Raw genomic sequence first — 16,169 nt, 5'->3', positions numbered from 1 at the left:
ACTAATAGATCATAGACTGAACATGAGTCAACAGTGTGATGCTGCAGGAAAAAAGGCAAATACAATTCTGGGATGTATTAACAGAAGCATACAGTCTAGATCACGTGAAGTCATTATCGGTCTTTACTCCTCTTTGGTCAGACCTCATCTGGAATACTGTGTACAATTTATGGGCACCACATTTCAAAAAAGACATAGACAAACTGGAGCAAGTTCAGAGAAGAGCGACCAGAATGGTGACTGGTCTGCAAACCATGTCCTATGAGGAACGGTTGCAGGATTTGGGAATGTTTAGCTTGCAAAAAAGAAGACTGAGAGGAGACTTAATAGCTGTCTACAAATATGTCAAGGGCTGTCACATTGTAGAAGGATCATCTTTATTCTCATTTGCACAAGGAAAGACTAGAAGCAATGGGATGAAACTAAATGGGAGGAGACACAGATTAGATATTAGAAAAAACTTTTTGACAGGGTGATTAATGAGTGGAACAGGCTGCCACGAGAGGTGGTGAGTTCCCCTTCAATGGACGTCTTCAAACAGAGGCTGGACAGACATCTGTCTGAGATGATTTAGTGAATCCTGCTTTGAGCAGGGGGTTGGACCAGATGACCCAGGAGGTCCCTTCCAACTCTACCATTCTATGATTCTATGATTCTATGATTATGCCACACAAAATGCCTTCCATTTCTGAGCCCGCCTAAAAGCCACAATACCCAATGCCAGCCACAATCCTGTGCATGTCAAGCAAAGCGCTTTCTTTCCCTTTGCACCCCCAACCTAAGCCTCATTTGGATTTACCTATTGGAAGAGTGTGGTTACTTAAAATAGGGAATTTTCAATTGTATCAATGTCTTAAGAATGAGGGACGAAAAGAAATTGACATGATGATGTCTGTAAAATCTATGGCATTAATGGCGCTATATAAACAAATAAAATTGATAAACAGCTGCAAGGTTGGAAGTCGTGGGAATCTGGAGTATAATGTTTCCAATGATCCATGACAGGCACAAAGTCCTGCACGATAGCTACAGTGTCCCCATTCAGTGTCACATTGCCTTATTCTGGCCATATGGTAGCTATGATGCCCTTTGACCCTAGGACTGTTCCCCATTCTCCCATAAGCAAAACCTTTTCTCACCTCCTCTGAGCAACTGCCTCATTGAATATTTAATTAGTTTCTTATATTAAGGAAGGAGTCAACATTGCTAGTTTTCATTCGTATCCACGTGATAAGAAAGTAAAACCAGTTGAAAATTGCAATAGTTATCTTAGAGAAGTGGAACCCTGGGTAAAACACTCAAAACACACATCCATGATGCATCTAGTAATATAACTGCTGTTACATTCATGTTTCTAAAAACATTGCTTATAAGTAACTTCATGATGCAAATGCTATTTTTGCTCCTTTTTCATTTTCCGTATTTTTCCAGATTGAAACAATAAACATTCTGAGGACTGTAAACATAAATCGTAAAGTTGCAAGTCTTTAACAGACACAGGAAAGAAGTTTGTGCAAGAAGGAATATTTTGATTAAAATGTGGGAGGCAAGGGAAAAAAGAAACTTTTAAAGTTGTTCTATGATTTATTTCCCAATACATCTTCAAAATGCCTGCAATGTAATGGCAGCCCATTTAACACAATACTTGTCCGTGTTCTCTGTTTCTTTGCTTCCATAAAAACATCAGTGTTCTATTCATAAATTAATCAAACAAATACTTAAGGTTTCAGTGAAAAACAAAAATTCTGATAAGGAAGAAAAAACTAAGCCCTTCTCCATGCAGCACTCTTCACATTATACATTGCAAATAATTGGATGTGCTTGTCTCTGTATGCGCTTTTGAAATATCATAACTTAATAAGATTATGGAATTTACACAGTTTAACGAAATACATTCTGTGTGAATGGTTATTATATTAATAGAAGGCTGAGACTTGATATCAGCAAAGGTCATCTGTACCCGACCTTTAGAGATGTGGGAACAGCGACAACTGCTCAACATTTTGGCAATAAACAAGTTGTTTCATTAATTAAAAGCTACAAACTGGTTACTGATTGTTGCAGAAGTGACTTCGGTGCAAAGTTCTAGACATATGACTCACAAACTAGATATCTGGACTGTTGATCCAGGGTAAATAAATAACCCTTTGCTGCTACAATTATCACAAAGTTTTAAGATAGAAAACTCAGAATAATGCAGATAAATCCTTTAAAGAAATCGATTAGTTCCCTCATATAATCAAAGCAAAGGATTTTCCCAATACAAAGAACAAAAAAAAAACATAAAAAAAGGAGTTTATGTGATATGTGAGAAATTAGAAACTGTCCTGTAGGTTAAGTTCACATGAGCATATAAAAAAGTTCAGAAATCTCATTTGTCATCCTTATTCAATCTATATGCAATCTGTGTGCAATCCTTTTTTATAAGCAGCAATTACTAAAAATTTACAAGACCTATGTTAAAGAAACCCAATGTATTCGCAAAAATCAGATTCTTAATGGCAGGTCCACGTAGAATCCAATTTCTTTTTGCACAAGAATAGACTTGAATGTCAGGTCTGAATCTGACACCCAGAAGAAATGCTGACATTTTTTTCACTCGCAGATTCAGTTTGTGAAAAAAATTGCTGATCTGCTCTTCCCTATTGCCTATTGAATAACATTTGTTTGAGTGCTATATATGTACTGTCCATTTTTTCTCAGACAGCACTCAGACCAAAAATATGTTTATGTGAACTAAGCCTTACATGCATCTTAAGTAGTGATAAGTGAGCACTAAATAGCTCGGGTACTCGTTGCTTGGGCCGAGCAAATTGAAATGCTCGAGTGCTTGGTCCGAGCAATGAGCCCAATGTAAGTCTATGGAAAACTTGAGCATTTTTCCAGCCGCCTTCCCCCCGGCAGTCTGCAGAGGGCCTAAAAATTGCCCAAATTAATGGGAACAGTTCTCAAATGACATGGGAACAGCATAGGGAACACCCCTGGAAGTATATCTGACTCCTAGATCACAGGTGTCAACAACGTTGTCAGAGATATTACGCCACTTTTATGGACTCACAATAAAACAGACAAAAACGAAACCAAAATGGATTTTCCTGGGAAATATGTTAAGGAACATCCTTTCCAGGGTAATGACTTGTATATAAGGCAAAAAAAATACAAAAACAAAAATGCTCCTTCACACCTTGGGCTATGTTTACATGTAGCGTGGAGCGTTTTAGATGCATTTTTGCACTTTTACATTGCTTTCAATGGTGAAAAATGCATTCACCGGGAAATGTCATTTTAATATTTTATAACCTTATCTGGCCATATGGTGTACGAGACATCATCAGACACGTCCTGTTTCATTTATGAAGGAGGGACTTTGAAAGTCACAAACACTATTTTTATAGGGCCATCACGCGGCCCTTACTATTCTTAAAGGGCCAGCAGTCGGCTATGCTTTGTTGTTCCCATTATTAAAGAGTGGATCTCCTATACTGTTATTACGTATGCAGTGACTGCAAGGGCTGCTAAAAATTTGGATGCACCCCAATACCCCTTTGAAGAGACATAGAGGAGGGTCTCAGTAAAAAATATGTTCCAATTATAAAGGAGTGGGTCTCCTATACTGGTAATGCCCATGCAGTAACTTTAAGGGCTGCCAAAATTTGGGAAAAACCCCAATAACAATTTAAAGACACATAGAGGTGGGCCTCAGTAACAACATGCTCCCATTAGAAAGGAGCAGGTCTGCTATACAGTTATAGGGTATGCAGTGATTCCAACAGCTGCCAAAATTTAGGAAAAACCCCAATAACAATTTAAAGACACAGAGTTGAGTCTCAGTAATGATGTGTTCCCATTAGGAAAGAGCGGGTCTGCTATACAGTTACAGGATATGCAGTGACTCCAGCGGCTGCCAAAATTTAGAAAAACACCAATAACAATTTAAAGACACATAGAGGTGGATCTCAGTAATGACATGTTCCCATTAGAAAGGAGCGGGTCTGCTATACAGTTATAGGGTATGCAGTGATTCTTTGGCTGCCAAAAATTTTGAGGAATTCCAATGCCCCTTGCAAGAGACATAGAGGTCAGAGGGCCACCTGAAAAAAATGTTCCCATTATTAGGAAGAGGGTCTCTAATACTGTTTGCCTATGCAGTGAATGCAAGGGCTGCCAAAAATGTTGAGGAACTCCAATGCCCTCTGCAAGAGACGTAGGGGTCAGAGGGCCTCCTGAAAAAATGTTACCATTATTAGGAAGTGGGTCTCCCATACTGTTTGCCTATGCAGTGAATGCAACGGCTGCCAAAAATTTGGAGGAACTCCAATACCACTTGCAAGAGATGTAGAGATCGTAGGGCCTCCTGAAAACAATGTGCCAATTAATAGTAAGTGCGTCTCCCATACTGTTTGCCTATGCATTGAATGCAATGGCTGCCAAAAATTTGGAGGAACTCCAATGCCCCTTGCAAGAGAGGTAGAGGTCAGAGGGCCTCCTGAAAACAATGTTCCCTTTATTAGGAAGAGGGTCTCCCATACTGTTTGCCTATGCAGTGAATGCAACGGCTGCCAAAAATTTGGAGGAACTCCAATGCCACTTGCAAGAGATGTAGAGATCGGAGGGCCTCCTGAAAACAATGTGCCAATTATTAGGAAGTGCGTCTCCCATACTGTTTGCCTATGCATTAAATGCAACATTGCCAAAAATTTTGAGGAACTCCAGTGCCCCTTGCAAGAGAAGTAGATATGGTGATATGGTATTTATGGTGGTGATATGGTGGTGGAGGATGAGGAGAAGGAGGAGGACAAGAGCAAATAGACAAAATCAGGAAGTGTATACCCTTATTTGGGTGTGAAGACAGAGGTGCATGGGAAAAGAGTTAGCCTTTCCAAAAAAAATACACTGTATTTCAGTTTATGTTACGCTGCTATCATTCGGTGGTGTTGAGAAGTCTGGCCCAATCCAGCCCTTATTCATTTTTATAAGAGTCAGCCTGTCAGCATTTTCAGTTAAAAGGCGGATGCATCTATCGGTTAAAATTCCACCAGCGGCAATAAAAAACGGCTCTGACAAAACGCTAGCGGCAGGGCAGGTCAGGACCTCCAAGGCATTGTGAGCCAGTTCATGCCATTTGTCCGGCTTGGATGCCCAATAATTATAAGGTACAGAGAAATCATGGAGGATGTTGGTACCGTCGGCAAGGTACTCCCTTAGTATCTTTTAAAACTTTTCCCTCCTTGTGAGAGTACCCCGTGCATTATGGCCTGTGTGATGGGAGGGTCTGAGAAAACTGTCCCAGAATTTTGACATTGTTCCCCTGCCTCTGCTGGATTGGATTTGTGTCTCTCTCGTCTGTACTCCTTGGTTGTCGAACAAACTGTGACCTCTGCCGCCAGTGTTTTCAGATGGGAATTTTTTTATTAATTCCGCAACAAGCTCATTCTGGTACTGCCCCCATTTTATTAGGCCTCTCCAGTTCGGAAATAAGAGACAGAAAATTCTCCTTGTAGCATGAGTCTAGAAGTGTCACCAACCAGTAATGATTGTCACCCAAAATTTGGACAACGCGAGGGACACGGGAAAGGCAGCGTAACATAAACTCAGCCATGTGTGCCAGACTGCTAACAGGCAAGACTTCCGTGTCCTCACTAAGAGGATGACTGACCATGCTCTCCTCCTCATACTCCTCCTCCTCTTTGTCCTCAGGCTATCCATGCTGAACAGACGGTATGACAGTTGTGCAGGTAGTACCATCTATAGCGCAGGAAACTAGCTCCTGTTCTTCCTCCTCCTCCTCTTTCTCATTGTCACCCAATCCACATTGAGATGAGATAAGGCTGGGATGTGGAATCACCCTGTATGGTTCCTTTCTCCATCTCATCATGCTCCGCCTGCAATGCATCCTCTGTAATTGTGAGCAGAGAGCGTTTAAGAAGACAGAGAAGCGTGATGGTGATGCTAATTATGACATCATTGCCGCTCACCATCTTGGTGGATTCCTCAAAGTTTTGGAGGATGGTATAAATGTCTGATATCCATGTCCACTCCTGAGGTCTTATGTGTGGAGTCTGACCTGAATACCGAAGGGCGTGTTGATGCGGGTAGTCAATAACTGCCCTCTTCGGCTCACAAATCCTTCCCAACATCTGCAATGTAGAGTTCCAATGCGTGGGGACATCGCACACCAGTCGATGAGCTGGAACCTGCAAATGCTGCTGAAGCACGGCGAGGGCAGTGGAAGCTGTAGCTGACTTTATAAAATGGGCACACAAGCGGCGTACTTTGACAAGCAGATCCGACAGATCCGGTAGGTTTTGAGAAACCGCCGATCCACGAGGTTAAGCACTTGGGCCAGGCATTGTACATGTGTGAGCTCGCCTCGCTTCAGAGCCGCCACCAGGTTCCGGCCATTGTCACACACGACCATGCCTGGCTGTAGGGTCAGTGGTGTCAGCCACAGATCTGCCTGCTTTTTCAGAGCTGTCCACAACTCTTCAGCATTGTGCGGTTTGTCATCTAAGCATATTAGCTTCAGTAGAGCCTGTTGCCACTTGGTCAAGGCAGTGCTACCAGCTTCTGACTGATATGGTCATTTCGGAGATGGAGGCTAAAGAGGAGGAGGTGCAGAAGCTGTAGAATGTGGGGGCAATCCTCGTCGTCGGGAGGACGTGTTCCGTCCCAAGGCAACGGGGTCCCGGCTTCCAATATTTTAACCCAGTGTGCCATCAGCGAGATGTACCGTCCCTGCCCACAAGCATTTGTCCACGTGTCCATGGTTAGGTGGACTTTCCCATTAACTGTGTTGTTGAGGGCACGGGTAATGTTGTGCGACACGTGCTCGTGTAATCGGGGACGGCACACCGGTAGAAATACTGGCGGCTGGGGACCGAGTACCGAGGGACAGCCGCTGCAATCAGGTTGCGGAATGCTTCAATCTCCACGAGCCTAAAAGTCAACATTTCGAGCTCAAGGATTTGCAAAATGTGAAAATTTAGTAGTGAGGCCTGTGGGGCGTTGGCTGCGTATTTGCACTTGCGTTCCAAGGACTGGGGTAGGGACAACTGAACGCTGAGCTGGGACAAAGACGTGGATGTGGTTGCTCATGGTGCTAGTTGAGAGTGTGCAACGACACATGTAGGGCAGGAGGCATCTTCGCATGCACCATGGACAGGGGATTGGCATGCACGCACAACAAGGGAAGAAGCAGTGGTGTCACCTGCAGACACTGTTTCTGGACCCTGGGATACAACTAACTTAGTCAGGTGCTTTGCTGCCATGTGACTGATCATGCTGGTGGTGGTCAGGCTGTTAGTTTTTCTACCCCTACTGATGCTGGCCTGGCAAGTGGTGCAAATGGCCTTTTTGCCGTTATCTGAGAGTCTTTAAATACAACCAGACTCGGGAAGACCTAATAGTTGTACTGGCAACTTCCGTCGTGTTGGCTTTACGGGGAGCCCTTTCTCGTCTTGTGTCTGCGGCCACCACACTGCTTCTTCCTGCCTGTTGTGTTGCTACGCCTCCCTCCCCATGTCCTCGCTCTGCATGTCCCCCTACTAGGTTATGTCAGTTACTGTACCATACACCACCTCGTCATCCACTTCCGCACCCTGGTCTCCTCCTGACTTTCTGGCAATTGTGTCTCATCATCATCATCCACCTCTTGCGACAGTAATTGCACTTTCCCATCGTTGCCTTCGTGTGACCGTGGCTGCTCAAATATTTGGGCATCGCTACACGCAGTCTCCTCTTGACTCGCTTGGAGCTAGCTGGGCGAGAGGCCCATATCTTCAAATTGAAAATTGAACAGCTGTTCAGAGAGTCCAAGTGTGGGATCAGTTGTCTCCGGACACTCAGCATGGTGGGAGAAAGGAGGATCAGGGTGAGGAATATGCGGTCCAAACTCAGGGCTACTGAGACTTGACCGTGTGGAAGACAAGGTGGTAGTGATGGTGGCAAAGTGACTGGAAGCATTATCTGCTATCCAACCACCAACCTTTTGACATTGCTCTGGGTTCAATAGTGGTGTGCTGCGGTCCCTTAGCAATTGGGACAGAAAGGTCGGGTGACAAGATGTGGGTGTTTGTTGTGGCAGAATTTCAGCTTGCCCGCAGCCTCTGCATGCACCATCACCATTCCGTACACTTCCCCATTCATTGCCATGCACCTTGCCCATTTTAAATGGGGGACTTTATTTTCCACATTCACTTGATATGGCTGATTTTGAACGCAGTTATATGTGATACGTCTGACAGATAACCACGTTTTAAATAGCAGGCCTGTAGTTTACTAATGCTATTCTTCACAGAGACCTCATGTGAATAGCTTGACCAACTCACTGCAACAAAATGGAAATGAAAGCCAGAAATGGCTGATTTTGAAACTCAGTTATATGTGATATGTCTGACAGAGAACCACGGTTTTAAATAGCTGGCCTGTACTTTACCAATAATATTCTTCACAGAGACCTCGTGTGAATAGCTTGACCGACACACGGCAGCAAAAAGGAAATAGAAGCCAGAAATGACTGATATTGAAACGCAGTTATACTGTATGTGAGATACGTCTGACAGAGAAACACGGTTTTAAATAGCAGGCATGTAGTTTACTAATACTATTTTTCACACAGACCTTGTGTGAATAGCTTGACCGACACACTGCAACAAAATGGAAATAGAAGCCAGAAATGGCTGATTTTGGAATGCAGTTATATGTGATACGTCTGACAGAAAACCATGGTTTTAAATAGCTGGCCTGTAGTTTATTAAAAATATTCTTCACAGAGACCTCATGTGAATAGCTTGACCGACGCACTGCAATAAAATGGAAATAGAAGCCAGAAATGGCTGATTTTGGAACGCAGTTATATATGAGATACCTCTGACAGAGAACCACAGTTTTAAATAGCAGGCCTTTAGTTTACTAATACTATTCTTCACACAGACCTCGTGTGAATAGCTTGACCGACACACTGCAACAAAATGGAAATAGAAGCCAGAAATGGCTGATTTTGGAACGCAGTTATATGTGAGATATGTCTAATAGAGAACCACGGTTTTAAATAGCAGGCCTGTAGTTTACTAATACTATTCTTCACACAGATCTCGTGTGAATAGCTTGACCAACATACTGCAACGAAATGGCAATGGAAGCCAGAAATTGCTGATTTTGGAGCGCAGTTATATGTGATATGTCTGACAGAGAACCACGGTTTAAATAGCAGGCCTGTAGTTTATTAATACTATTTTTCACAGAGACCTCATGTGAATAGCTTGACAGACACACTGCAACAAAATGGAAATGGAAGCCAGAAATGGCTGATTTTGGAACGCAGTTACAGTTTATGTGAAATACTTCTGACAGAGAACCACGGTTTTAAATAGCAGGCTTATAGATTATTAATACTTTTCTTCACAGAGACCTCATGTGAGTTGCTTGACCAACACATTGCAACAAAATGGAAAAGGAGGCCAATATTTTCCACATTGACTTTTAATTTCTGGATTTTTATCACTGTAAAATGGAAAAGATCTGGCTGTATTCTGCAGTGCTAGCAAGCAAGTGGAGCATAAAAATGGTGTACTCTGGATTGCTTTTGCACTGCAGTCTGTCACATACCCTGTCTGCCTTGCTTTTTAAGCAAATAACCAGGATTAAGATAAAAAAAAATATTCCCTGGCCTCTGACACCTGGGACTATGTCTACAAATATTTGTCACAGCAAGATTAGTCAGAAGTTGAACATGCAATGGACCCTCTTGTGCTGTATCATGCACTGCAGTCTGTCAGATACCCTGCCTGCCTTAGTTTTTAAGCAAATAACTAGGATTAAGATAAAAAAAAAAATTGTCCTGGCCCCTGATATCTGGGGCTGTAGCATCGGCGTCTCTGCCCCGTACTAGGCAGAGACGCCGTCCCTCTTACCTCCCCGCTCCAGACGTGGCGTCCTCCAGCGCTTCTCTCCCCGCTGCTTCCGGCACGCGCTCCTTCCCCGGCAAAATGGAGGTGCCCGAGCAATGTTGTTGCAAAGCCTTCACTCTGCTTCAGCCCTCAGGTCCCGTTACCAGTTACCTGCCAGTCACCTGCCAGATTCCTGCTTGTTCCCTGCCAGTCACCTGCCAGATTCCTGCTTGTTACCTGCCAGTCACCTGCCAGATTCCTGCTTGATACCTGCCTGATATCCGCTTACCTGCTTGCAAGCCTGCAGTCCGACGGTCTGCCTTCCGACACCTGTCAGTCTGTCTATGGACCAGCCTGCCCGCTCACCTGGGAGCGCTCACTTACTACCTGTCTGCTAGCCTACCTGGAGGCTCCGCCGTCACGTGCTGTGACAACCTGCCTGTCCATAGACTCTTGCCCGCTCACCTGGGAGCGCTCATCTGCTACCTGCCTGCTAGCCTACCTGGAGGCTCTGCCGTCACGTGCTGTGACCACCTGCCTGTCCAGAGACTCTTGCCCGCTCACCTGGGAGCATCCACCTGCTACCTGCCTGCTAGCCTACCTGGAGGCTCTGCCGTCACTTGCCGTGACCACCCGCCTGTCTAGAGACTGTCCCCGTCACTTGCCGTGACCTCCTGCCCTTCTACCCAGAGACTGTCCCCGTCACTAGCCGTGACTACCTGCCTGCCTTCCCTGGGAGCCACCCGCTTCCTTACAAGGACTGCCCCCTTGTATAGTTGCTCAGAGGTTCCACCTCCCAGACCCGTTACAGTTTGCTCGGGCCATGGAACCCGGTGGTCCCCAGATCTCCGAACTGCACCAGGAAGTCTTACGTCAGAAAACTCAGCAGGAGGTGGTACTGTCCTATCTACGGTCCGTTAACTCTCGTCTAGGCGCATTGTGTGACTCGTCTTTGTCTACCTCTGGTCCAGCCGTGCCCATTCCTGCGGTACCGCAATCCAGTCCCTTCATGGTACCCGACTATGGACCTCGGCTTCTGGCACCTCCACGCTTTGACGGCGAACCTACTATAGCTCGGGGTTTCATAAACCAGTGCACCCTGCACTTTGAGCTATTGGCATACCAGTTCATCTCCGACCTGGCCAAGGTGGCCTTCATCATGTCCCATCTCACTGGGGAGGCACTGGCATGGCTAAATCCCCTGTGGGAGAGAGGGGATTCCCTGGTGTCCGACCTGCCGTCTTTCCTCGCTGCTTTCCGGAAAGTCTTCGATAAACCTGGACGGAAAACCTCTTCTGCCTCCTCTCTGCTACGTCTCCCCCAAGGGAGTCTCACCGTGGGCCAATATGCCATACGGTTCCGCACCCTCGCTTCTGAGCTTACCTGGGAAAATGAGGCTCTGGTGTCCGTCTTCTGGGAGGGTCTTTCCGGTCGGATTAAGGACGAGTTAGCTGGTCGGTACATTCCTACCACTCTGGATGACCTGGTGTCACTAGCTACCCGGATTGGCGTCCGGTTCCAAGAACGTGCCAAAGAGACTGCCTGGGAGAAAGACTTTTCTTGCTCTGCTCCTACTTCCCTGAGACCTGCCTCTCAACCAGTCACTCCGCGGGCGCCCTCGCCTGAACCTATGCAGATCGACCAGACCAAGATGGTCAGATCTCGCCAAGAATCTCGCCGAGCCGAGGGAAGCTGTTTCTATTGTGGCAGTATGGAGCACTTCATCCGTTCCTGCCTGGAAAAGCCGGGAAACGCCAGTGTCTAGGACCGCTCGGAGAGGTCGTCCTAGACAAAAGTAAGCCCTCTTCGTCTCTGACTTTACCGGTCTCTATTGCTTGGGGAGAAAACCCGTTGTCTGCAGCCGAGACCCGGTCCATGTCTGAGTACATTGAAGAGAATCTGGCTAGGGGATTTATCCGAAAATCTACCTCCCCGGCTGAAGCCGGATTCTTCTTTGTCAAAAAGAAAGACGGCTCGCTACGTCCCTGTATTGACTACAGAGGACTCAATCTCATCACAGTAAAAAACAAATACCCCCTGCCGCTCATCTCTGAATTGTTTGACCGTCTCAAGGGCGCCAGGATCTACGAGGAGCATGCTGGATCTACGAGGAGCATATAACCTGGTCCGTATTCGTCAAGGAGACGAGTGGAAGACGGCATTCAATATCCGGGACGGTCACTATGAGTACCTTGTGATGCCCTTCGGTCTCTGTAATGCTCCCGCTGTCTTTCAAGAACTAGTCAACAACATCTTCTGTGACCTCCTGTACTCCTGCATAGTGGTATACCTGGACGATATCTTGGTCTTCTCTCCGGATCTCCCCAACACACCGAAGGGATGTTCGTCAGGCCCTGCTAAGGCTTCGGCAGAACCACCTCTATGCCAAATACGAGAAGTGCCTCTTCGACCAGACCTCCCTACCGTTCTTGGGCTATGTCATCTCCCAGACAGGTCTGCAAATGGATCCCGAGAAGCTCTCTTCCGTTCTAAAATGGCCTCGTCCTGAAGGTTTGAAGGCGATACAGCAATTCCTGGGCTTCGCTAATTACTATCGTCTTTTCATCCCACACTTCTCGTCTCGGACTGCTCCCATATCTGCACTCACCCGTAAGGGGGCTAATCCCAGGACATGGTCGCCTGAAGCCGAGGAGGCCTTCCTTTCCTTAAAGAAAGCCTTCGCCTCTGCTCCCGTCCTGCACCGTCCGGACTGCAATAAACAATTCTACCTGGAGGTTGATGCCTCCTCCTCCGGAGCCGGAGCGGTACTCACCCAAAAATCTTCTACCTGGAGAATGGTAACCTGCGGCTTCTTCTCCAAAATCTTCTCCTCGTCTGAGCGCAACTACTCCATAGGAGACCGTGAATTGCTAGCCATCAAATTGGCACTGGGGGAGTGGCGCTATCTGCTTGAAGGGGCTCTCTACCAGGTAATTATCTACACGGATCACAAAAACCTGGCATATCTCCAAAATGCCCAGAGACTCAATCCTCGCCACGCCCGGTGGTCATTGTTTTTTGCCCGCTTCGACTTCATTCTTCATTTCCGTCCGGCGGACAAGAACGTCAAAGCTGATGCCTTGTCCCGGTCCTTCCTGTCCTCCGATCAAGAGGAGGAGCCTACGCACATCATCGACTCCTCCAAGGTGATGAATGTGGCCCCCTTGGATCTTACTCGTCTCCCACCCGGTAAGACGTTTGTAGCTGTACCAGATCGGGAGAGGGTTCTTCGCTGGGGACATTCTTCTAAACTAGCTGGCCATGCTGGCCAAAAGAAGACCTTCCAACTCATTACCCGGCATTACTGGTGGCCTACCCTGCGTAAGGACGTGGTAGACTTCGTCGCGGCCTGCTCATCCTGTGCCCGTAACAAAGTTCCCAGACATCTTCCAGCCGGCCATCTCCTGCCCCTTCCCGTACCTGCTGCTCCTTGACAGCACATTGCTATGGACTTTATCACCGATCTTCCTATTTCTGCCGGTTGTACAGTCATTTGGGTTGTCGCTGACCGCTTTTCTAAGATGGCCCACTTCATTCCCCTGCCTGGTCTCCCATCTGCACCCGAGCTGGCTAAAGACTTTATCCGCCACATCTTCCGTCTCCATGGCCTGCCCCTCCACATCGTGTCGGATCGTGGGGTTCAGTTCACCTCACGCTTCTGGAGAGCCACATGTAAGCTGCTTGATATCACCCTGGACTTCTCCTCCGCTTACCACCCACAGTCCAATGGTCAAGTGGAGCGGATCAATCAGATCCTGACCAGTTACCTCCGGCACTTCGTTAATGCACACCATTCGGACTGGGTGGATCTCCTACCATGGGCCGAGTTCTCTTACAATAACCATGAGAGCGAATCCTCTTCCAAATCCCCGTTCTTTAAAGTCGGTGGCCAACATCCCCGGATTCCACTTCCTGTCTCCGTTTCTGTGGACAACCCTGCTGCGGAGTATCTTGTCAGCGAATTTTCTACTATTTGGGAGAGTACCAGGTCCGCTCTTCTTCTGTCATCTTAGCAGATGAAGAGATATGCTGATAAGAGACGTCTGGATCCGCCTCAATTCCGTCCGGGAGACAAGGTTTGGCTCTCGTCCAAACATGTGCGGCTCAAAGTACCCTCCTTCAAGTTGGGCCCTCGAAGTCCTCAGGCAAATTAACCCTGTGGCCTACAAATTAAAACTCCCGGCCACCCTACGGATTCCCAACTCCTTCCACGTATCTCTCCTCAAACCCGTTGTCTTTAACTCTTTTTCCAATAATCCAGGTGCCCCTCCTGCTCCGGTTTCCGCTGATGGCGTCTTTGAGGTAGAGAGTATTCTGGCCTCCAAGAGGGTAAGAGGAAAAACCTTTTTTCTGGTGGATTGGAGGGGGTTTGGTCCTGAGGAGAGAACTTGGGAACCCAGTGAGAACATCAACGCCCCGCTTCTCCTTGAAAAATTTCTTTCTGGCCAAAAAAAGAGGGGGCCTAAAGGGAGGGGTACTGTAGCATCGGCGTCTCTGCCCCATACTAGGCAGAGATGCCGTCCCTCTCACCTCCCCGCTCCAGGCGCGGCGTCCTCCAGCGCTTCTCTCCCCGCTGCTTCCGGCACGCGCTCCTTCCCCGGCAGTGTGCTTAGGGCGCGTGCGCGCGCGCTCCCCCTCTCTTAAAGGGACCGCGCGCGCCGTCCTATGGAGACCCGGCCAATTGCCGGAGGACCTCCCATATATAAGGCACCTCCTCCAAAATGGAGGTGCCCGAGCAATGTTGTTGCAAAGCCTTCACTCTGCTTCAACCCTCAGGTCCCGTTACCAGTTACCTGCCAGTCACCTGCCAGATTCCTGCTTGTTACCTACCAGTCACCTGCCAGATTCCTGCTTGATACCTGCCTGATATCCGCTTACCTGCTTGCAAGCCTGCAGTCCGACGGTCTGCCTTCCGACACCTGTCAGTCTGTCTATGGACCAGCCTGCCCGATCACCTGGGAGCGCTCACCTACTACCTGTCTGCTAGCCTACCTGGAGGCTCCGCCGTCACGTGCTGTGACCACCTGCCTGTCCAGAGACTCTTGCCCGCTCACCTGGGAGCGCTCACCTGCTACCTGCCTGCTAGCCTACCTGGAGGCTCCGCCGTCATGTGCTGTGACCACCTGCCTGTCCAGAGACTCTTGCCCGCTCACCTGGGAGCGTCCACCTGCTACCTGCCTGCTAGCCTACCTGGAGGCTCTGCCGTCACTTGCCGTGACCACCCGCCTGTCTAGAGACTGTCTCCGTCACTTGCCCTGACCTCCTGCCCTTCTACCCAGAGACTGTCCCTGTCACTAGCCGTGACTACCTGCCCGCCTTCCCTGGGAGCCACCCGCTTCCTTACAAGGACTGCCCCCTTGTATAGTTGCTCAGAGGTTCCACCTCCCAGACCCGTTACAGGGCTATGTCTACAAATATCTGTAAGAACATGAACAGCAGACAGAATGTTTAATGAACCCTCTTGCTAAATGCACTGCAGTCTGCCACATACACTGCCTGCCTGCCTAACTCCTGCTATCACCACTAAATATTTGTAGCTGGATTAGTCCTCAGAAGGACTGTTAGTTCAAATGGATATATAGATATGTTGTGGAATACCTATACTAACTATAAACAAGGAAATCTCTCCCTAACTCAGCAGCAGCTTGTAATATCCCTGGCAGCATGTTTGCATAGTGCACCATCTCCCACTATGCAAGATCACAATCTTACCTTTCAGTCCAGCTTGCAAATCTTGCTCCTGTTCATATTGCGTGCATGCCTCTGTTCTCACTGCTTAGGGCGGCGGCTCGGTTACTTCCTGTTTCTTGTAGCTGCTGTGGGCACACCCCTAATGTGTCCCCAGCCTATTGCTGTGGGTCACTGGATATTTAAACCTCCTTCTCCCAGAAGAAGGGGCCTGAGCAACTCTTACCTTCAGAGTGCTCCTTGCCTCTGATGTGCCAGGTCCCGTTCTGTTTCTTGCCTGTCCTCCAACCAGGGGGCTGTATTCCCAGGCCTGTCTGAACTATCTCCTAGCCTGTTTGTCCACCTCTCTGGGGGCCGTATACCCAGACTCGCTCCTGTATCTTGTTGCAGTGTCAGTTCCTGTCTGAACACTCTCCTAGCCTGTTTGTCCGCCTCTCTGGGGGCCGTATACCCAGACTCACTCCTGTGTCTTGTTGCAGTGTCAGTTCCTGTCTGAACACTCTTCTAGTCTGTTTGTCTCTGTGTCCATACCTTCCCTTTTCCTGCAGTCTCTGAACCTGCACCTAACTTCTACTCGTTGTCTCTGTACTTCTG

This window comes from Phyllobates terribilis, unplaced genomic scaffold (assembly GCF_046119375.1).
Source record: "Phyllobates terribilis strain yellow unplaced genomic scaffold, ASM4611937v1 Scaffold_1__5_contigs__length_1240528914, whole genome shotgun sequence".
Lineage (NCBI taxonomy): Eukaryota > Metazoa > Chordata > Amphibia > Anura > Dendrobatidae > Phyllobates > Phyllobates terribilis.
The sequence above is the reverse complement of the archived record's forward strand: the minus strand, read 5'-3'. Positions refer to the sequence as shown.